The following is a 24,870-nucleotide window of genomic DNA, read 5'->3' on the forward strand; positions in this document are numbered from 1 at the left end:
GTAGAATGGGGGTGAGTGGAGAGAGGAGATAAGGAAGGGTAAGGAGTGATGGAGGGGGTATGAGTCAGCTGAGAAGGAATCCAAGGTGTCAGCCTTGTGGAAACTGAAGGTGGCGTAGGAAGTGGCAAAGGAGTCAACGTGGATACCGGAATGGGGGTGGTCGGGATCGGGTTAAGTCCATGTGTTGACAGAGGCATCGTGGGCTCTAGTCTAAGGGTGGCCAGGGCCGCAATTAGCAGTTTATTTCTGTTTATATTGGCGATTGCAGAAGCTTTCTCTGAGAAAATCAGCTGATTTGATTTCTGTAACGCAAGACCAGCAGTAAAGCACTTTGGGACATTCTGAGGAATCTCTGCTTGAAGACTGGCCATCTAAATTTTGTACAAGACTAGACCTGTGTGTCAGCTTGATCCTTGTTAGAATAGCTGGGAAAATTGAGCATCAGCAGATTAAGCTCTCCAAAGCTGGCAGCTCTTGTAGTTGCTTCGGGCTGAATGGGAAACCAAAAGAAAGAGAATAAAAATATAATAGATCAAAAACAATGTGGGAAAAAAAATAAATTGGAAAAATTGCAGTACGCAAATGTGCTGAAGGAACTCAGCAGGTCATAGGCAACTGATGTTTTGGGCCTGAGAACTTGGAAAACATTTGATTATAATGATGATTATTTTAGAAATTAACATATTTGTTACAGTAATTTCCAATGTTGGTGAGAAAAAGAACTGCATCTGATGGGAAATAATAAATATTAGCTTGCAATGATCTTTTAAACAAATACTGATGACCTATTTCCTCCTCATTATTTGAGTAAATCTTCAGCAAATTACTAACAATTCTGCATAGCTCTTGCTCACTTTCAGTGGAAGGTACAAACTGTGTGAAGATTTTCTTTTGGTTCCAATATCTTGCTGATGTCACATATTTATAAACCTTGAAACTAACCTCATGCCTGACAAAAACCTGACTACCTCACTGAATATTCCACTGTTACCTTGGTCTTTTCTCTTAGCACCACTTTAGTTATCCCCAGATCTGAAGTCACCTGTGGGTTTGATGTCAAGATACAAAGTCACAGCTGAGCAAAGCCATTCAATCTCTTACAGCTCATTTGATGTAGCATAAAGAAAAGTATAGCTCCCTCTGTTGTACCGTTTAGCCCTGCCTTGAATAAACCAATTGTTTTTATCCACAATGTCTCTTTTGTCAACTCTTCATCTATTTCATTTGGGCTCTGCCTTTTTTGTGAAGGCATTATTTCTCACATTTTCTTTCAACTTTCAACAGTTTTGATCCATGTTTCCTTAAAGTGAGGTTTCAGGCAGAGATCTGAGCTGTCTACGAAATATACTAGATATACCAACATGGGGCTACCTCCCAATCCTATGGCCTCTCCCACCAAGAAAGTCAGAGGCATGGAAGCATTACGAATCCCACCTTGCAGATTCTCTCGCCCCAAGTCACGCACCATTACGATGTTTCACTGTTTTTTCAGTCTTTCCCACAACATCATGGGAGTGCCTCTGCCAGGAGTGCTGCAGTGGTCTGAGAAAGCTGCTCACCACCATTTACTCTAGGGCAAGCAAGATTGTTAAATGAATGTTGGCTGTAAGTGATAGCAAGTTAAAAGAAATGGTATGAAAAACTAAAGTCTGCAGATGCTGTGATTGTAGTAAAAACACACAGTAAATACTGGAGGAACTCAGTCAGATTTGCAGCGTCCATAGGCAGTAAAGTATATTACTGATGTATATATCTTGAAGAAGGGCTCAGGCCTGAAACATTGTTGATGTTTCTGCACCGCCTATGAATGCTGTGAGACCGGCTGAGTTGCTCCAGCATTTACTGTGTGTTTCTAGAAAGAAATAGTTACCAGAAAAAAAAAAGGTATTTTGTCCAGCAGCATGTGCTTGGGGCTACCTTTTGCAAGGCAATAATCTAATTCCATGTGTTTGCTTGCTTCCTATATGTTGGCTGTTTCTTTTCCCAAGTCACAATTTAATTGCATTTTTAAAAGATTTATCGGCTCTGGCTCCATGATTTGATGCAGAGAACTACACATTCCGATGAGCCTAAAGAAATGTTTTACTTTGTGATTGCCTTAAACTTGTGCTATCTTGTTCCAGGCACACCAATCAGGGAAAAAAATCTGCCGCTGTTTACCTTATCAAAACATTCTCTCGACTTGTTAGCTCTCACAAGTAATCACTTAACCAAAGGCCTCAACTTCTTGAGTTTCCTCTGAACCTACGAGCAAGATTTTTCGCCTGTTTATTGCTCTATCATTGCTTGATAAACAAGGGGTTGTGCAGAGGAAACTGTAAAGGCACTTCTGCTGATCAGCAAGCGGAGGCATGTGCCTTCATAAAACCCAGGCGCTGGCCGAGATGGTCGGTGAGGAAATAGGTGGGAAGTGAGGAGCAAGGGATAAGGGTGGGGTGTGTTTGCCACTTCCCCTCGCCTCATGGTGGCACAGCAGTTGACACAGCCACTTCATAAAAGGGTGATTTCTTGCTGCAGCTCTTCCGTATGAAGAGTGAAATCTACTCCTGAATATGCTTGATATTCACATTTGCATATGAGTATGTGTAACGTTCATTGGAATCCCTTTCCTTTTATCCATCCCAGTGTCACTTCCAGTCACCACTCACTTGGACACACTTCCCAAGAAATCCAGATGGCCCTTCCTCTGTCTGGCCACACACTTCCACCACTGTTAAACCTGAAGTGCTGTTATCCTTGTTGCAAATTGTACTCCCAAAGATCTTCAGACAAACACTGGCTCTCAGTTCAGCAGCCACTCAATTTAAAAATTCTCCTTGTTCTTCTCAATTCCCTCCCAAGAAGCAATACACTCTAGGCAAGATCCATAATGTACTTCAGCCTTCAGCTTCTGTGTTTCTCCCAGTTCTTGGACTTTGATAATCTCTGTCCTGAATGTAATCACTTTGATTTCAGTTTAACGTCCTAACTTCTGGCATTCTTCCTGAAGCCTCTGTCTCTCCACATTTTTGTCTCCTCTTTTAAAACACCCTTCAAAACAATCTTTGTTCAAACTCTCGTTTGCTGGTCTGAATAGCAGGGTATGGGTGCTCATTGCTCTTAAATTATAAAGGCAACTTTGCAGAGTGTGAGAGGGTCAAAGCATTTGATACACAAAGTGCTCAGGCAAGTTGCGGCAAGTGTATTCAAAGGTTCTCAACAGACATCTGTTGCACAGAGTAATGCAAATGTGACATCTTATGTCATACACTATGACACACATATTTACATAATGTAAATATTTCCAGTAATGTCTTAAAATTATTTATTATTTTAGAGGTGCCTTATAAATGCAACTTCTTGCTGTTGCTAAGTATCTCACCTCATTGGAGGGAGATTAAAAACTTGGCTGAAAGGTGCACCAATAACAACCTTGCATTCAAAGTGATCAAAACTAAAGAGCTGATTGTTGACTTCAGGAAGGGCAAACCAGAGGTTGGGGAGAGGGTGAACAAAATTAAGTTCTTGGGAGTCACTATCACGAAGAATCTTTCCTGGACCCAACATATTAATGGGATCGTGAAGAAAGCTCATCAGTGTTTCTACTTCCTCAGGAGTTTGCGGAAGTTTGGTATGACATGGGAAACCCTAGCAATGTTCTACAGAGGTATGGTGGAAATTTTGCTAACTGGCTGCATCATGGCCTAGTATCATGGGAAAACCTTCTTCTTCTCTTTGGCTTGGCTTCGCGGATGAAGATTTATGGAGGGGGTAAATGTCTACGTCAGCTGCAGGCTCGTTTGTGGCTGACAAGTCCGATGCGGGACAGGCAGACACGGTTGCAGCGGTTGCAGGGGAAAATTGGTTGGTTGGGGTTGGGTGTTGGGTTTTTCCTCCTTTGCCTTTTGTCAGTGAGGTGGGCTCTGCGGTCTTCTTCAAAGGAGGTTGCTGCCCGCCGAACTGTGAGGCGCCAAGATGCACGGTTTGAGGCGATATCAGCCCACTGGCGGTGGTCAATGTGGCAGGTACCAAGAGATTTCTTTAGGCAGTCCTTGTACCTTTTCTTTGGTGCACCTCTGTCACGGTGGCCAGTGGAGAGCTCGCCATATAACACGATCTTGGGAAGGCGATGGTCCTCAATTCTGGAGACGTGACCCACCCAGCGCAGCTGGATCTTCAGCAGCGTGGACTCGATGCTGTCGGCCTTTGCCATCTCGAGTACTTCGACGTTAGGGATGAAAGCGCTCCAGTGAATGTTGAGGATGGAGCGGAGACAATGCTGGTGGAAGCGTTCTAGGAGCCGTAGGTGATGCCGGTAGAGGACCCATGATTCGGAGCCGAACAGGAGTGTGGGTATGACAACGGCTCTGTATACGCTTATCTTTGTGAGGTTTTTCAGTTGGTTGTTTTTCCAGACTCTTTTGTTTAGTCTTCCAAAGGCGCTATTTGCCTTGGCAAGTCTGTTGTCTATCTCGTTGACAAAATAACATCTCGTTGTTGAAATGGTGCAGCCAAGATAGGTAAACTGGTTGACCTTTTTGAGTTTTGTGTGCCCGATGGAGATGTGGGGGGGCTGGTAGTCATGGTGGGGAGCTGGCTGATAGAGGACCTCAGTTTTCTTCAGGCTGACTTCCAGGCCAAACATTTTGGCAGTTTCCGCAAAACAGGACCAATATCCCTGTAAAAGGTAGTAGACACAGCCCAGGACATCACAGGCAAAACCTTCCCCACCATCGATTACATCTACAGGGAACACTGCTGTTGTAGACAGCAGCAATCATTAAAGACCCACATTACCTAGCACATACTCTGTTCTCACTGCTACCATCAGGAAAGAGGTATATGTACCACAAGACTTGCATCACCAAGTTTAGGAACAGCTGCTACCCCTCCACCATCAGACTCCTCAACAACAAACTCAATCAGGGACTTATTTAAAGACTCTTACTTTTATACTTCATTGTTTTTATCCTCTCTGTATTGCACAGTCAGTTCTTTATTTGTTTACATCTGTACAGTTGTTTCTGCTCTACCAGTAAGTGGAGAGCAACGTGATTCCCCTGTAGTTTGAGCAGTCTGATTTCTCGCCTTTGTTTTTGTACAGGGTGATGATGGTGGCATCACGAAGATCCTGAGGCAGTTTACCTTGGTCCCAACAAAGCTTGAAAAACTCATGCAGTTTGGCATGCAGAGTTTTGCCGCCAGCCTTCCAGACTTCTGGGGGGATTCCATCCATACCTGCTGCTTTGCCACTTTTCAGTTGTTCGATTGCCTTATATGTCTCATCCAGGGTGGGAACCTCATCCAGCTCTAGCCTTAGGGGCTGTTGAGGGAGCTGGAGCAGGGCGGAATCTTGGACTGAGCGGTTGGTACTGAAAAGAGATTGGAAGTGTTCTGACCATCGGTTGAGGATGGAGATCTTGTCGCTGAGGAGGACTTTGCCGTCTGAGCTGCGCAGCGGGCTTTGGACTTGGGGTGAGGGGCCGTACACAGCCTTTAGAGCCTCGTAGAAACCCTTGAAGACTGCTCAAACTACAGGGGAATCACGTTGCTCTCCATTGCAGGCAAAATCTTCGCTAGGATTCTACTAAATAGAATAATACCTAGTGTCGCTGAGAATATTCTCCCAGAATCACAGTGCGGCTTTCGCGCTAACAGAGGAACCACTGACATGGTCTTTGCCCTCAGACAGCTCCAAGAAAAGTGTAGAGAACAAAACAAAGGACTCTACATCACCTTTGTTGACCTCACCAAAGCCTTCGACACCGTGAGCAGGAAAGGGCTTTGGCAAATACTAGAGCGCATCGGATGTCCCCCAAAGTTCCTCAACATGATTATCCAACTGCACGAAAACCAACAAGGTCGGGTCAGATACAGCAATGAGCTCTCTGAACCCTTCTCCATTAACAATGGCGTGAAGCAAGGCTGTGTTCTCGCACCAACCCTCTTTTCAATCTTCTTCAGCATGATGCTGAACCAAGCCATGAAAGACCCCAACAATGAAGACGCTGTTTACATCCGGTACCGCACGGATGGCAGTCTCTTCAATCTGAGGCGCCTGCAAGCTCACACCAAGACACAAGAGAAACTTGTCCGTGAACTACTCTTTGCAGATGATGCCGCTTTAGTTGCCCATTCAGAGCCAGCTCTTCAGCGCTTGACGTCCTGCTTTGCGGAAACTGCCAAAATGTTTGGCCTGGAAGTCAGCCTGAAGAAAACTGAGGTCCTCCATCAGCCAGCTCCCCACCATGACTACCAGCCCCCCCACATCTCCATCGGGCACACAAAACTCAAAACGGTCAACCAGTTTACCTATCTCGGCTGCACCATTTCATCAGATGCAAGGATCGACAATGAGATAGACAACAGACTCGCCAAGGCAAATAGCGCCTTTGGAAGACTACACAAAAGAGTCTGGAAAAACAACCAACTGAAAAACCTCACAAAGATAAGCGTATACAGAGCCGTTGTCATACCCACACTCCTGTTCGGCTCCGAATCATGGGTCCTCTACCGGCACCACCTACGGCTCCTAGAACGCTTCCACCAGCGTTGTCTCCGCTCCATCCTCAACATCCATTGGAGCGCTCACACCCCTAACGTCGAGGTACTCGAGATGGCAGAGGTCGACAGCATCGAGTCCACGCTGCTGAAGATCCAGCTGCGCTGGATGGGTCACGTCTCCAGAATGGAAGACCATCGCCTTCCCAAGATCGTATTATATGGCGAGCTCTCCACTGGCCACCGTGACAGAGGTGCACCAAAGAAAAGGTACAAGGACTGCCTAAAGAAATCTCTTGGTGCCTGCCACATTGACCACCGCCAGTGGGCTGATAACGCCTCAAACCGTGCATCTTGGCGCCTCACAGTTTGGCGGGCAGCAGCCTCCTTTGAAGAAGACCGCAGAGCCCACCTCACTGACAAAAGGCAAAGGAGGAAAAACCCAACACCCAACCCCAACCAACCAATTTTCCCTTGCAACCGCTGCAATCGTGTCTGCCTGTCCCGCATCGGACTGGTCAGCCACAAACGAGCCTGCAGCTGACGTGGACTTTTTACCCCCTCCATAAATCTTCGTCCGCGAAGCCAAGCCAAAGAGAAGAAGAGACCAGTAAGTGATAATTCTGCCTCGCCTGAATCCCAGGATTGTACGTGATGTCATGTATGTTCTCTGATAATAAATCTTAAATCTGAAAATCTGGTAATTTGAGATTGTTTCTTTCCCTTCAGATTCTTCTGAACTTTTGTTGATTACAAGGAGGCACTGGCAAAGACAAAGGTGGGGAATGCTGAGGAGCAAGTTCCTTTCCTTTTAATTTCAAACTCACAAACTAGACCTTTTAGAGTGACCATTGAATCTGAAGTACTCAAATAAATAAAATAAAGACACACTTGATGGGAAATTGGAAGTTGGAGGCGTGGTGGTAATAGATGGCTATCAAAAGGCCAAGCCATGTCACACTCATGTTCTCCCTTATGCTGAAATGCCTGGGACTCTCTGTTCTTTCTTCAAGTTTAAGTTTCTTAATTCATGTGTACTGTCAACTACGTTCTTCCTGCAGTTAGCCTTGAACTTACACTTACACTCTCATCTGCAGAAGTTGGGCATTTATCTGTTATTTTTCTCCTCATAAATTTCCATTCTTGCTTGATTTCAGAAATGAGTCAACATTACTTAAATTTTAAAAGGAACCTCAATACCCACAGATGAAAAGTGACAGTGTTGCATCTAGATTAGGGTAGCTGAATCTGAGGTATTGACCTTGAAATCTTTGAACAGAAAGTGAAGAGATATTTAACTGGGTGCCAGTGTTTTGATTCATTTTGGAGAAAATCAGGTCAATAATCTTGAACCCCAGTAAACAAAAACTGAGCTTGATTGTATCACAAAGTGAATTCACACCCATTTCAATTGTGCTCTCATTTTTATTCCATAACTTTACAACAGGTTAAACTCAGTCAAATAGATCTGACAAGTTCCAGACTGGAGAGGCTATGACAACAGGGTAAGATAATAGTCCTTGACATCTTAGTATTGGGAGTGATCTCTACTGAAAGCTGCATGTCAGGTTAAGACACTGGTTTCACCACTGATAAATAAATAATCAACACATTTAAAAGAAAGTAACTTGGCTAATATACTGATGATAAAAACATATCTGTTGAATTGTAAATTGATGAGAATCAGCATTGCCACCAATTAATAATGGGGTCGGCTTTGGAGGGGAGAGGAAATTCTGATCCTGATGGTTGCCAGTATGGCATTTTCCTTTCTCACCTACGACTCAACCTGGAAGTTTATCTTCAGGCTATCCTGCATGAGGGCTCCCAGGTCATTTGTACCTGGGAATTTTCAATTTTCTCCCCACTTAGAAAATAGTCTGCCTGTTTATTTCTTCTACCCAAGTGCATGACTGTACACTTTCTGACAGTCTTTCATTTGACTTCTGTGCCGGCTCCACTAATCTGTCTAAGTTGTTCTGCAGCTTTCTTGTTTCCTCAACACTACCTACTTTTTCATCTACCTTTGCATCATCTGTAAACCTGGCTACAAAGCCATTTATTCCATAATCTAAATCATTGATGTATAATGTAAAAAGAAGCAGCTCCAATGCTGACCTGTGGAACCAGAAGTTAGCAGCCAACCAGAATATGATCCCTTTATTCTGACTCTCTCCTTCCTCCCAATCAGTCAGTGCTCTACCCACACTAGTATGTTTCCTGTTATACCATGGTTTTTATTTTGTTAAGTGACTTCATGTGCGATATCCTGTCAAAGGTCTTCTGAAAATCCAAATGCCCTGTATCTGCTGCATCTCTCTTAACCAGCCTTCTTGGGCACCTCTTCAAATACTCAAACAGATTTGTCAAGCAAAATTTTCCCTTAAGGAAACCATGCTGCCTTTGTTATGTGCCTCCAAGTACTCTGTAACCTCATCCTTGACATTTACAGTCCTCTAGGACTGTGCCAGAATCTCTTGATTCCTGAAAGATCATTACCAATGCCTCCATAATCTTTGCAGCTACTTCTTTCAGAACCCAAGTGTGCAATCCATCTAATCCAGGAGACTTATCCACCCTTAGTCCATTCAGCATTCAGAGCACCTTCTCCCTTGAAATAGTAACCACAATTACTTCCCTTCCCTGATATCCTTGGACATCCAGCACATGGCTAATGTCTTTCACAGTAACGATACAAAATAACATGGAGATTGGACACCCATTTAGATCTGGAATGATGGAATGCAGAAATGCATAGATGTCTTTTCTTGAGATTACTTATAATCTGAGAAATAAATATGATGTACCTTTGAAAATTTGGCACCCGCATTATACAAATCATGGGAATTAATTTATAGATGTTTTCCCTAAACTTGGAAACTTCATTAACCTCCTTGAACTATTTAAAAGATATAAATGGTTAGAGCCATGTAGTGAGGGGTGTCCTCTGGCAACCAGGTTTCTATCCTTGTTTTTCCTACTTTTCCTTATTTCTCTTTTTCTATGCTTTTCTTATTTCTTTCTTTCCTTTTCTTAGGGTTTTATTAAGGGGGGGAGGGGTTGGTGGGTTAGGGTTTTATACCATCATGTATAATGGACTCAATATTAATAGTTGATTATTGCATTTTGTATTTGGCTTTGATTACATATACGGATTTTTTTTTAAATAAAATGTGAAAAGAAGACATACAAAATACTCATGTACTTCCTCTGCTACCTCCTTACTTCCCATTATTATTTGTCCAGTGGCATTTTCTAGTGGTCCTATTATCTTATTTCATCTCTCTTCATTTACTTGAAGAAGCTTTTTGTATCCTCTGATATTATTTGCTGGGATATTTTTATACTTCATCTTTTCCCTCCTTTTCAGTCCTCTATCTTCCCACTAATTTTTGCTTCCTTGTAGGCCCTCTCTTTTCCGTTCACATTGGCTTTGACTTCCGTAGTCAGCCACCATTGTGACAGAGTTCCATTAGAACATTTCCTCTTTTTCGGTATGTATTTATCTTGACCTTCCCTGTTTCTTGTAGAAACCCCATCCATTGCTGCTCTGCCTTCTTCCCTACTAGTGCCCCTTCCACCCTTTATTTTGGCTAGTTCCTCCTTCACGCCACTGTAATTTTCTTTATAGAAATACAAACACATCTTACTTTAGTTTCTCTTTGCTAAATCTCAAATTGAACTCAATCATATTGTGATCACGGCCCCCCTAATGGTTCCTTTACCCTAAGTTCTCTAATCGTCTTTGGCTGGTGTCGCTCCTCTCTCAGATGTCCTGTCCCTGCTCAGAGACATTGTGGTGTCTCACTTGAAGGCACAGAAATGCGTATTTGTGTCCCTCTCTCTGATGTCTCCAACCCTTATTGCTCAATCTAACTCCACCCTTCCCCATTGAGCCTCAGAACCAGTTGTGGTGCCAATGACCTGGTCCCTGCTGCTATCCCCTGGTAGGACATCTCAACAATAGTATCCCAAGTGGATATATTTGTTACTTGATGTGCAGGGGTGTGAGACTCATTGAATCTTTCTTACATGGAGGCAGTGGTGACTTGACGTGTTAAACTCCTTCCTACATTTCTTATCTCATACCCAAGTTGAGGACGATGTTGTTTGCACTTCAATCTTGTGGGTTCTGAATTGATGCAAATGCAGAACTTGCAGAATCCACCATTGTTGGAACAGGAGGTTCTTGACAGAAGTGGTGGGTGAGTTATATCAGACATTGTGAACATCCTCCCCTGTGATCATCCTCTCAGCTTCCATGATGGACACCTGAGGTGCCCAATGTCTTCCTGGTGCTCCTTCTCCATGCCCTTGGCTAAGGGCTAAACATTTCCATGCTGGTAACACTAGTGAAATGAGAGAAAAAAAAAACAATGGTTAAATGTTGCACTAGTGAAATGAGAGAAAAAAAAACAATGGTTAAATGTTGCATTGGTGTTAAAAAGTATCAAAATGTACCCTTCTGTAAGAAGGAATTTCAGGGAAGGTGACAAAAACAGGTTGAAGAATTCATTTATATGCTAAAGAAAGGCAAAACTGGAGAGGCAGAGGGCGGGAAGAGGATTCCAAAATGTGCAGCCCCTGGTGATTGAAAATACATTACACTGGATGCAGAGGAATGAAGTTTAGGAGATGGTTTGTTTGGCTTTGAAAAGTCACTAACTCTGGGATGTAACAGTCAATGGAGGATTTATGAGAATATTTTAGCCATTAGGAAACTATGAGCAAGCATGAACCCAAAGACATGAGGTTACTGAATGCAGGACTTGAAAGATTTTTGAATAATGGTGGAGAATTAAATGCTTCAGAGCAGACTGTTGACTAGCTAAATCTGCAAGAAGCAACACATTTGTCCTCTTGAGCATCAAACCAGGCAATGCCAAGCAGCAGTACTGTACTATCTGCTCATCAGTTAAAGATGTGGCAGCAGAAACTAACTCCACTTGAACAATATTCCATAGCAGAACACTGAGTTACAAATGTTTGCTCCATTTCTTTCTTGTCTTTTAATGAACACCACAGAGACAGAATGTGACAATGGAGAAAAGAAACATTCTCTCTGTTGTATTTCGTATAAATCATAAGAAATGTTATTGTGTGGACAAGATGATTTAGTGGACTGTTAGGCTTTCTTGCATGCCAGCATGCCCACAACTCTAACCTCAAGAGTCTGCAGTTAATAACGGTCTCTAAACTAACCAAACGTGCCTTCCATATGTTTCACAATCCTGGGTGTTGCTCTATGTACTGATATTCCATGGACTTATGGAAAGGCTTTTGATCTATTTTCATTCTACACTCTGAAAATTTGTCAAAAGTAAGGCATTTCAGCCTTTCTCAACCACAGTTTCCTGCTGAGGTGTAACGACAATTTTACATCCAAGAAGGAAACCGTTGAAGACAGAGTGACGTTATCTAAAACTGGTCTGGCAGCAACAAATATAATAACAGTGGCAATATATCTTCATGTACATTTCATAATATTTTGCCACAATGTCTGGTGTTTGGCAGATATTCAAATGAAAAGCAAATGTACTAAGTTACTGCACGGTACATTCTTGTGAAAAATGTCACATTTACAATTGGAACGGGACAAAGAGTCACAACATTGCGCAGATAGTCAGACTGCTCTTGATAAAATTATTTGAGATCATTTGGAAGATTTGCTTACACATGGGTGTTCCCTCTTGATTTCCTTGATAGCTGAAATGTCCTTTCCAAATGAGCAGTGCATGAACATCCAAGCCATTACATTAAGCTACAGCCTTATATTCAGGGCCTCCAGAGTTGAATGCAGATTTGAGTTGGGTTAATGTAACTTAATGGTTGCAATTTGCTGGTGAACTGTCATTTTCTGTTTTTCTTTTTCGATGAGGCCCTCTGCCTATATCCTTGGCATCTGCTGGCATTACTGGGAAAGTAATTGGGCTGTGCTTAACCCTTTAGTACATTGTTGGTCTCAGCTGTTCAGATGCACTCTCTGGTATACTTTATAAAGTGCAGGGGAATAACAAAAGAAATCAAATGATAAACAGGAATGTCAATGGATGCTGTGATTGTAATGCAATGCCCAGAAGGGCTGGAGAAACTCACCAGGTCACGGAACATCTGTAGGATACAAAGGGTAACCAATGTTTTGGGCTTGAGCCCTTCATCAAGGTATGATATGTGTTTCAGGATTTTATTGCATTTTTCCTTCAGAGGCCTGCTTCGCCTGCCCTTATTCTTATCGTTCGCCATGCCCCAATCCTGATCCCCAATAGGCCATTTATTTTTCCCTTATCCTCCCTTGAGGCATCATCTTCTGTTTGTCCTTATCTGCAGTCTCCCAGTCATCCAGCCCTGTTGTCCTGCCTCCCATTTCTCCAGTCCTGATCCCTAATCTCCAGCTTTCTCTGCCTCCCATTCCCTGCCTCGCATTCTCCCAGCTCTGATCAGCAGCCTCCCATTGCTCCAACCCTACTCCCACCTACAAGATTATGAGAGGCATAGATAGGGTGGACAGCCAGGAGGTGACAGTAGCAAATCCAGAGAACAGTTGGTATAAGGTGAGGGGAGGAAATTTTAGGGGAAATACACAGAGAGTAATGAAGGCCGGGAATGCTTTGCCAAGGGTGATGGTGGAGGTTGTACAATGGGGACATTTAAAAGAACCTTTGACATATAGATGCAAGAAAAATAGAGGATAATGGGTGTGAGGTAGGGAAGGTTTACTTCAGATTGTTGAGTAGGTTTATATATGTTGGCACAACATAGTGGCCTGAAGAGCCTGTACTGTGCTGTAATGTTCTATCTCCATGTTCTATGTCTCACGTTCCTCCTCCCCAGTGATTGGGCTTTCAGCAATGCATTTCCCTAGCCATGATTAATAGTGTTCTACGCCCCCACCCTTCATTTACATGCTCTGACACACCCAGACCCATTCAGAAGTCTCTTTCCCTCACTATCCTGATCATTGAACAGCCCCATCTCCAGCCTTCCTACCCTTAAGCTACAATCTTCATTCTGAAGACAAGCTTCAACTTCTGGCTGACTCCTGACCTCCTCCTCCCTCCATTATAGTTTCCCTCACTCTCTTCTCCCAACTTCCACCTTTCCCCTACTATTGCCCTCCACCTCCCTTTGCTCATTTGATTTGCTCCAACTCTAAGTATTCTTCAGTGTGAACATTTTCTGCTATTTTTCCCTCCCAACACTGACCAGGCTGTTAATGAATCTAACCCTACAACAGTCAGCCAATCACGGGGCAAACAATAGGAAGATCCAAGGAGTACAGTATTATGTTTTACATTTTCGTCCAGTAGGACCTGCTGCAGATTCATTAACTCCTTGAGTAAATATCTGGATTTGGAATTAAACCAAGATTCACCATTACAGGACAAACAAGTGACTACAAATGCAAGGTTTTGATCCAAAATGTCGACTGCTATGTACCCATCTGCCTGACCTGCTCAGTTCCTCCACATTTACAGGCTCTGACATTTATGGTATGCCAGATGAGACTTGGTGAGGCCCATCTTATGTTTGGTGTGAAGTTTTGGTCTCCTAATCTGAGGAAGGATGTTCTTGTGACTGAGGGGGTGCTGCAAAGTTTCCCCAGATTGGTTCCTGGGCTGACAGGACTGAGGTCTAAAAAAAAATTGAAATTTAGAAGAATGAGAGTGGATCCCATTGAGACATATAAAATTCTGGCAGTGCTGGACAGATTAGATGCAGGAAGAATGTTCCAATATCGGTGAAGTCTAAAACAATGGGCCACAGTCTAATGGCATGGTAAACCATTATCTGTATATTTATCCATTGGAGCATATCCATTGGCTGGTTGTACCTGTGGCTCCACCCACAGACTCCTGAATAAAGTTCCATAGCCCCCACCCCACCCCATTCCCCAGCTCAGGTCAGCCAACCAGCATGGATGTGCCCCCATTCAATTATGAATAAAAGCCTGTCAGTTTTGCATAACTTCCAGTCGTTTGGAGTTATTGATGGAGCATCAATTTTATTCACATTATATTTTGACCATGGAGCAAACCCTGAAGCCAGAGGAGCTGGAAATCAACCCTCAGTCACCTGAGGCACCTATTAATTTCGAACTCTAGCTGTGCTGCTTCGAGGCATTCCTGCAGGCATCATCGTTCAGTCAGAGAATGACAAACTACAGGTACTGCACTCCCGGGTTAGGCCCCTGGTGTACTTGATCAGGGATGCTGCAATGTACCTGGAGGCAACGGACATCTTAAAAGGCCAATAACTGAGAAAAGTAAATGATGTCTACGTAAAACACCTCCTGGCGACCTGAAAACAGCAACCTGGGACTGAGAATGAAAGGCTGTGACAGCCGAAGAGAACATGGAGGACCTGATTAGAGATGCCTATGTCGCAGGCATCAGGTCCAATTACATCCATCAGAGACTGTTAGAGCAAGGTGAGCTCAACCTGCAGCGGGCAGTCGAATTGGCAGGTACACTGGAGGTGGCCCTCCAGAATATGGAGGCCTACTCAGCTGACAACGTGACTGTCTCATGGTTGCCCAGGGTGCTGCCAACTTGGGACACGCCACCACTGTCACATCCCATCGGCGACCCGACCACAGCCGCTGTACTGCATGAGCATTCTAGGTACCATTTCTGCAGCCTGGGCAAGCACCCAAGGAAACACTGCCCAGCAAAAGATGTAGTTTGCTCCAGCTGTGGGAAGAAGGGGCAATATGCAAAGGTGTGTAGATCCAGATTCAAACCACTCCTACCCAGCAGTGCCATGTATGGACCATTGGGGCCACCATCTTGCATGCCACCATCCCCAGGAACCAACAGTTCCACATGCAAGTCATGGGGGCACCATCTTGGAGACCCAACAGTGCCACATGCAAGCTGTGAGTTTGCCATTTTGGAGGTCACCATCCCCCGACTGAACACATGATCACTCTGCTCCATCAACACTGGGCTCCATCATATTGGACCAGGATAGTCCTCATCAACTCTCCAGGTCAATGATGGACATTCAGATAAATGGCCATGTGATGAGTTGTCTGTTCAATAGTGGGAGCGTGGAGAGCTTCATCCACCCCGACACGATACAGTGCTTCTTCCTCGTGTTAATGTCAATAAGCCAAAAGGTCTCCTTGGCCTCAAAGTCGTATATGGCCAATGTGTGTGGCTACTGCATTGTGACCCTGACCATGCGGGGTATTGTCTATCAGGGCTTCAAACACCTTGTGATGCCGTAGCTATGCATTGCCGTGCTACTGGGAGTGGACTTTCATTGTCACCTTAAAAGCATGATGGTGGAGTACAACAGGCCCCATCTCCCCCTCACTGTAATCAGCAGTTTTTAAACTGCCTACTGCACTCTACCAACAACTACCCTTCAGCCGTCACCCCCACCGTCCCCAGTCAACCACGCAACCAGCCAGTGTGCACGACCTGCTGACTCTCCACTCTCAATATCACCCCCCAACCGTTATTTGCCAATCTAACCCCCAACTGCAGACCCATTTACACCAAAGGTAGACAGTACAGTGCCGCGGACAGGACCTTTAATAGGCCGGAAGTGCAGCGGCTATTCACCAAGGGGATCGTTGAACCCAGCACCAGCCCTTGGAGAACACAAGTGGTGGTGGTGAGGAATGGGAAGAAAAGCAGAATGGTTATCGACTACAATCAGACGCACACAGCTGGATGTGTACCCCCTCCCCCATATATCCGACATGGTGATCCAAATCGCGCAATATCAGGTATTCTCCACCGTCGACCTAAAGTCCCAGCGGACCATCAATATGCAGGTTTCGAGGTGGATGGCCATCTCTAACATTTCCTGAGGATCCCCTTCAGCATCACCAACGGGGTCTCGGTCTTCCAGCGGGAGACAGACTGCATGGTGGACCAGTATGAGCTGCAGGCCACATTCCTTTATCTAGACAATGTCACCATCTGTGGCTATGACCTACAGGATCATGTCACATGCCTCCAAATTTTCTTACAGGCCGCCAGATTCCTCAACTTCATGTACAATAAGGATAAATGCTGATTTTGCCCTACCTGCCTTGCCATCCTTGGCTGTATCATTGAGAACGGAATCATTGGGCCTGATCCTGACTGCATGCATCTGCTTTTGGAACTTCCCCTTCCCCCCATAGCCATAAAGCCCTGAAAAGGTGCCTGGGCTTTTTCTCTTACTATGCCCAGTGGGTCCCCTGCTTTGCGGACAAGGCCTGCCCTCTTGTTAAATCCACCTTACACCCTTACACCAGAGGCCCATGTAGTCTTCAGCCACATCAAGGCAGACATTGCCAAGATTACAATGCACACCGTGGACGAATCCAGCCCATTCCAGGTGGAGAGCGATGCATCCGACTTCACCCTGGCTGTCACATTTAACCAGGCGGGTCAACCCATCTCTTTCTTCTCCCGCATCCTCCAGGGCCCTGAAATTCTGCATTCCTCAGTTGAAAAGGAGGCCCAGGGCATTGTTGAGGTGGTACAGCACTGGAGGCACTACCTGGTCGTCAAATCATTTACCTTGACGTGCAGTTGTGTCCATGTTCAATAACCAGCTGTGGGGTAAAAGCAAAAATGACAAGATATTAAGGTGACGACTTGAATTTTCCACCTACAATTGCGATATCTTGTATCAGCCCAGGATACTCAATGAGCCCCCAGATGCTCTATCCTGTGGAACCTGTGCCAGCGCACAAATCGACTGCTTCCAAGCCCCCCCACAATGGTCTCTGCCATCCTGGAGTCACCAGATTCTTTCACTTTGTTAAGGCTGCAACCTTCCTTACTCTATCAAGGAAACGAGGCCAATGTCCAAAAACTGCCAGGTCTGTGTTGAGTGCAAACCACACGTCTACTGGCCAAACAGATGAAGGCCACCCACCCCTTTAAATGACTGAGAATCGATTTCAAAGGACCCCTCCCCTCCTCGGACTACAATGTGTACTTCCTCAACTTATTCGTGTTTCCATTCGCCACTTCCTGCCCAAACATGAAAGCTGCCACATTCATAAAGTCTTTTCACTCTGTTTGGCTTTCCCTGCTATATTCATAGTGACTGGGAGCCCTTCTTTATGAGTGGTGAGCTGTGCCAGTACCTGCTGGCCAGAGGTATCGCCACAATCTACAACCTCCAAGGCAACAGGTAGGAGGAAAGGGAGAACACCACAGTCTGGAACACAGTCTTCCTTGCTCTGTGGTCTAGAAACCTTCTTGTTTCTCACTGGCAAGAGGTCCTCCCTGAGGTGCCACTCAATAAGGTCACTCCTATGTACTGCCATCAATGCCACACCATATGAACAAATGTTTTAATTTCCTAGGAAGTCCGCTACAGGGACCTTGCTGCCAGCATGGCTGATGACTCCAGGGGCCGGTCCTATTCTGGAAACGCGAGGAGTCGTAAATCTGACCCACTGGTCGAAAGGGTCTATCTTCTCCATGCCAACCCCCAATACGCTTATGTGGTTTACCCTGATGGGCACAAAGACATGGTCTCTATTACAGATCTGGTGTCCTCAGGGGCTCGGGAAACCTTACTGATCACGCTGCACCCCTTTCACCTCTTGCCATCCATGATGCATCAGGGCCATGGCCTGTCACCCAGCCCCAACAGATTGCATGCCAGACTCAATGCCGTCAAGCCAATGCCAACAGCTGCATGCAGGTGCCCCAGACTATCCACGACCCCATCGCTGTGCCTCAAGTCACAGATGGTACTACAACAGTCATAGCAGCAAATCAGACTGCCCGAGAGACTTAACTTGTGATTGTATCTAATGCACTTCACTCTTTTTAAAAACAAGGGCTGAATGTAGTAAAGCACTATTTGTATATCTATCTGTCTGGGCACATCTATTGGCTGACTATACCTGTAGCTCCACCCACAGACTCCTGAATAAAGGTGACTGTTCCACAGCCCCCCTCCCCAGCTCAGGACAGTCAACCAGCATGGACATGTCTCCATTTTATTGTGAATAAAAGCCTGTCAGTTTTACAACTTCCAATATTTTGGAGTTATTGATGGTGCATCAAGTGGTAAGCCAGACAAGACACAGAGGAGAACCTTTTTCACTCAGAGACTTGTGGCTAGTTTATTAGATATATTTGAAAGGGAGATGGCTAAAGGGATTAAGGGGTATGGAGAGAGAGTAGGAATAGGTAACTGAAGTATATGATCAGCTATGAATGGTGGAGAAGACTCCAAGCTTCGAATGGCCTTCTACAGTTCTTATATTAATGCTTCTATGGTTGATGATACATCTTGGAACCAAAACATAATTCTGTTCCTCCATCCACAGCTGCTACCTGGCCTGTGATCGTTTCTAGTATTTTGTATTGGTTCCAATCATCAGTATTTTAAAAGTTTTAATGTACTGTTAAGTTCTGGTTTCTGGCTTCACATGCTCTCCAAGACACTGCTGGGAAGTCCTTCCAGCGACAGGGGGTGCTTTTCAACTTTTCTTTTATAGTGTCTCCAAAACAAGATGCGCAGTGGCCATACATCTACTGCCATTTTACATCGTCTATTTATGAAATGGAATGTTCACAAAGACATTTGGTGCAGCTTAACATTCACTTTCATTGACCCTCCTCTTGTTTTGCTGCAGTTCAAAGCTTTGTCTTTGTAATGGTCAACATTGCCTCGACACCATTGCAGCTTCCACCAAACTCCCTTCACTTAATGCAGAAATGGCTGCTGGCTGGTAAGAATCAGAAGGTTAATCAGGCCTTACATCTTTCTGCAATGTACCAATTGTCACAGGAACTGAATGAGTCAAACAGTGCAGAATGTGAAGCAGGCAGGAAGGTTAGTTGTTCAGTGTTTCTTACCTGACATCTTGCTGATCTTCTCAATCGCATGGAACAAGATGCTATTAAATGTACCACTGATGTTCGAACAGGTCTGTTTTCAATGAAAAGTGATGTTACAGCATATACTGACCCTGAAGTATAATGAATTCTAAGCCCAATATTTAAATATTTGGTGGATTGTTAATTTTGGATCCATAGTCCATACCTTTGTGTAATTTTAACAGATTGTAAAGTGGCCATCAGTCCATATGCAATACACTTGTACTAGATATGACCTTAGACCCGAAGCTGACTTACAGTTTGATATGGAGCCTCCAATCTCAAATTATGTAACCCAGAGCAAGTTTGGTCACTGCATAATCTTTATTCAATCAACTATAGATAGCAATTGCTGGGCAAGAATTTGATGTACACTCAGCGACTACAGAACAAGGCATCTTAAACAGGGTGGCAAGGCTTTCTTTATCCTTTTTCTAATATAAATTTAATCAAATATCCAAAGCCAATGAAACAAGAAAGTACTTTTATATATTTTCTACCCATCCCCCTCCCACCCAAAAGTAAGAAAAGGAAAGAAATAATATTAGTGTAAAAAATCATTAATTGTTATTAAAAATTACTAATTAAGTGGAGTGGATAAGATGGAAGAGGTGGATGGAAAATTATCCGTAAAATCCATATATGGTTTCCAAATACTATAAAAATTTTCAACTCAATTCTTTAAATTATATGTAATTTTCACATCTTTAAATTTCACATCTCATTATACCATCTACTTATTAACACTTCTCTATCGTCTTTCCATGATATCGCTAGACATTTCTTTGCAGTTGCTATGGTGATACTTAAAAAATTTTCTTGGTATTTGTCTAATTTCAATTTTATATCATTTTCAAAAAATATCTCCAAGCAAAAATATTCTTGGAGCCTTTGGTATCTTTATCTTTCTAAATTGCCCTAATAATAAACTCAGTTCATTCCAAAACCTTTCCACTTTTTCACCAGACCACACTGAATGCAAAAAGGATCCTATTTCTTTTGCACATAGAAAACATTTATTTGAATAATTAGGATTAAGTCCATTTAACTTATGTTGAGTATAAAACAATTGATGAAGAAAATTATATCGAACCATTTGATATCTAACATTTACTGTATTCGTAGCACTTTCATAACATAATTTTGACCAAATCTCCTCCTGAATTTGTATATTTAAATCTTTCTCCCATCAGATTTTTGATTTATATAAATCTTTTTTCTTTTCAGTCTCTTGTAATTTTATATACATATTAGTAATAAATTTCTTAACAATAAATGTATCTGTTGTTATATCTTCAAATTGACTTTGTTTAGTGAGTCTCAAATCTGGTCCCAGTCTCTTTTTCAAATAACTTTTTAATTGATAATATGCAAAAATTATATTATTATGTATATTGTAATTTGGCTTCCTTCATCCTTGTGAAGGCATGAGGTACGAGATACAGGCTCCAGTAACCACTAGATAACATTTGGTCTATGTTATCTACCGCTGTGACGTCAAGCAGATCAAATCTTGCGATCTCACTGAGAAAAGAAGAGCAGCAGCAAGTGATTGAAACCTGGTGTTATCAACTTCCTCTGAGTAAGCATGCAAAGTCCAGAGGCTGATCAAGATTGGAAGAGCTAAACTATTTTTTTGACTTGTAGGTGAGCATTGCTGATAGGTACAGAATGTTATTTCCATACTTTATTTTCAAGAGTCCTGTTCTCACAGGAGTTAAACAGGAAAGTCTGCAGATGCTGCGATTGTAGTGCAATACACAAAAGTGCTGGAGAAACTCAGCAGCTCAGGCAGTTTCTATAGGAAGTAATGGGTAACCAATCTTTCAGGCCTGAGCCCTTTTTTATCACAGGTTGTTCTCATGCTGGGTTTCATGCCTGTGTTATTATTATGCAATGATCTCATCCACAAGGTTCCTGCCTGCCTGAAACATAAAGGCGCTACATGCAGAGCAGCTGTTGATGAACAATGGAGAGAATGCTTACCCATCTTCTTGGTGGAGGCATTTCTGTTTCCTTTTGATCCTTAAGGAAAATTCCTCATTTACTTGCAGGTTGCCAACAGTTATAATTCAAGATTGATGGCTATGGATTAGAAAATAGCAGTGTTGTAAGATGTTGCGTCATTTGTCAGCGTGTGGATATTTATCATGTGAACTGAGGTTAAGGATACCTTCTTGATATGTCCTGATGCGGGGTCTTGACCCGAAACATTGACTATCCCTATACCTCCTCCGGGCGTAATGAGCACAAGTGTATTTATCAAACAACTACTCATAAAGGAATAGCTTCTTGAGCAGACTAGTATCAGGGATTCAGGCTAACCAACCACATCATATCTGTGCCTTTATCATCAGGCTTTGTGCTGTCAATATGATTCTTATGAGGACCTTCTGAAGATCTTGCTACCAAGCAGTTTGATTTTCATGATCTTTCTGAGGTACCTGAAGTGAGTTTTCTGTTGTGTCCATATACTGTATATTAAGATAACATCGATTTTGGAGCTTATTGTTTTATTGTCAGTTAACCGATGGTATTATCATGTAACTTCATTCTGAAGCTTGCAAAAAAAGACTAAAGAATGACCTGATGCAAGTAAAATCACAAGAGGTGCAAAGGGAAGACATGTAGTCACAGTCTGTTCCCTATGGTGGGCAGGTCAAACATGAAGTGGCAAGAAGGAGTTTGAAAGGGATTCTGAGGGAAAAGCTTCTATTCACAGTGGTTGATATGTAGAATGTGCTGCCAGAGGAGGCAATGGCTACATTTCAGGGACATTAGACAGCCATTCAAATAGACAAGGTATGAAGGATACAGACAGTGTGGGAAAATGGGATTGGTGGAGATTGGTAAAATGTTGGCAACAAAGGGGCCATTTCTGTTCTGATCAATTTGACTCTTTGACTCCAATCCTTTATTAGCTGAGGTTGAACTACTTTGAAAAATCTCAGTCCTTTGAAAATCTGACTTCAGTGGCTCTCAACCTTTTTCTTTCCATTCACGCACCAATTTAAGTATTCCCTATGCCATCAATGCTCTGTGATTAGTAAGGGATCGCTTAAGGTGGGATGTGAGTGGGAAGGGAAAGGTTGAGAATCACTGCTCTAGACCTAATTATTACTGAAATATTTTGCTTGAGAAAAATTGTCATTGGCCCATTTCCTTTGGAGTTATGAAACCGTGCACATAACGAGTCAATTAGATACAATTAAAACAGTAGTTTTCAAACTTTTTCTTTCCACCTTAAGCAATCCCTTACTAATCGCATAGCACCTATGGCATAGGGAATACTTAAAAGTGTAATGTGAGCGGAAAGAAAAAGATTGAGAACCACTGTTCTGACTGAAAAGCAGAAACACAAGAAGAATTCAATGATAATGTAATGAGATAAATGAAGCGCAGGATAGTCTTCCTTACGGTTTGAAAAACCACTCCCAAAAACATGAGTTGGAAAACTGTGTAAATGTACTAAGGATATATAAAGAGAATAAAGGATGCAGCCTGTGTAAAAAGAAGAGGAAGGCTGCTTGTATTCAATGAGTTGATGTGTCCATGTGAACAATATGTTCTAATGAGTTTGATGCAACTTTTCAACAAATTCTTTTAAAACGGAACTGTGTGACCGAGTTTTAATCAGACATGATATGATTTGCAAAATGGAACCACAAGAAATCAAAAACACTGCTAATGTTAAATACGTGATGATATTAAATAAAATTCTGAAAGTATCGAACAACACTGTTCAAGATGATTCACTCATGGCAGACTTTCCACAATTCACATTGCTCCTTGATGTTAAGATTGTTTTTCTTTAAGCAAGAAGATAGAATGTTCCATTATGAACCATCTACTTTGAAAATATTTCCGTCTTTCAACAAGAAACTCAGACAATATTTTTTTTTCATGTCACCACAGACTGCCAACACTACAACAGGAGAATCTCAAATCTAGTCTAGGCACTGGGCCCATTTTCCTTCAGATCCTTTGCAATATTCCTGCAACTACTGACAAGACACAAACAAATTGAACCAAGCAATACCGATTTTAATTGAACAATAAAGTATGTGGTTGATTTCTAATTTCTTTACTCTGCAATACTTTCATGCCTAAACCTTTTTGTAAACTTTAGATCAATCACCATTTATATAACTGGACTATCACCCCATTGCTGTTGTTCTGCCATATTTATTTCTTAAAATATGGAAAAGATTTAACATTGAAACATCTTGTGGACTCAACTGATTCTAACAAATGATTCTCTTGGTGGTGAACAAGAAAGTCTGCAGATGCTGGGGCCGAGAACAGTACACAAAAGTGCTGAAGAAACTCAATATCTGTAGAAAACTGCAATATCCGTAGAAAAAAGGCATTCGATGCTGCAAGCTTGAGCCTTTCAGCAGGAATCTCAAAAATATGGTGGTGAGTGGGTGGGGAGGGTGGGGGTGGGGGCTCTGCTTCATTTTTGGCACTTCTGAAGAAGGGCTCAGGCTCGAAATGGAGACTTTCCATGGATGCTCTGTGACTTGCTGAGATTCACCAGCAATTTTGTTTAGAGGACTAAATCTCCTGAGGAACAGAGTCTGGGTAATGTTTGGAAATTATTTTGCATGGTAATTGGATCCTTTATTCACTTTATATATCCTTAATACATTTCACCATCTTCTCTTCCTGAAATTTAATCCTCTTCTGTGGAAAAAACTGAAATAAATAAAGTTGATTTTTCTGCATACAATGTACTGAAGATTATTTTAATGTGCTGGCCTTTTAGAAATTATCATATTATATGTGTAATTATAGCACAGGATATGACTAATTTAAAATGACTTCAAATTCTCCAATTTACAAAATGCAATCTTATACACGATTTGAGCTTTTATTCTGCCCTTTTGCTCCTTCCAGGTGACTCAACTGCCCCAATTGTCATGGAACTAGTTTGGATATTTTTTTTGAATATTTTCATTTGCAGAACTTTGCAGAATAGAACCAGTGACAAATTTAAATACAAATTCTACTACTTCTCCAGTCCACAATTTCCAACTTCAGTTCCTGTTTTGGGAATTTCCAACATGGCTATATAGGAAAATGGTGCCCCATCCAAATTCACAACAGCAAATATGTGGGAATGAAGTGATGGCTGAAATCCAATCTTGGTGGAAATAACATTGAGGAATATTGTCCAGTTTGATATGTAGGGAATTGTTAATCGCTGAAACCACAGGGATACAGTGGAAAATGATTGTCAGCATCACATGTGTGCAGCATATAATGATGGCATATCAAAGAAAAAGGAAATTGGCATTCTTGTAGAGATTAACCGACAAACACTGAGAGCAATCAAAGTGCAGAAAAGCTGTATTAATCCCAGCTTGTTTCCGCCAATACCTCAGAGGGGTTAAACTGTATCCATGGAAACTTCGTAAAGTTTGTCTCTGTGTTGTGGGTAACCATGGATTTGCTCCAGGAAGCACAAACCTGTGGAGGGAAAACAATAGAGAAGGTTGCGGAGAATTCTCTGAAGATCGAGATGGGCTCTTGGAGGGAT

Source organism: Narcine bancroftii, chromosome 4 (genome assembly GCF_036971445.1).
Source record: "Narcine bancroftii isolate sNarBan1 chromosome 4, sNarBan1.hap1, whole genome shotgun sequence".
In the NCBI taxonomy this organism is placed as follows: domain Eukaryota; kingdom Metazoa; phylum Chordata; class Chondrichthyes; order Torpediniformes; family Narcinidae; genus Narcine; species Narcine bancroftii.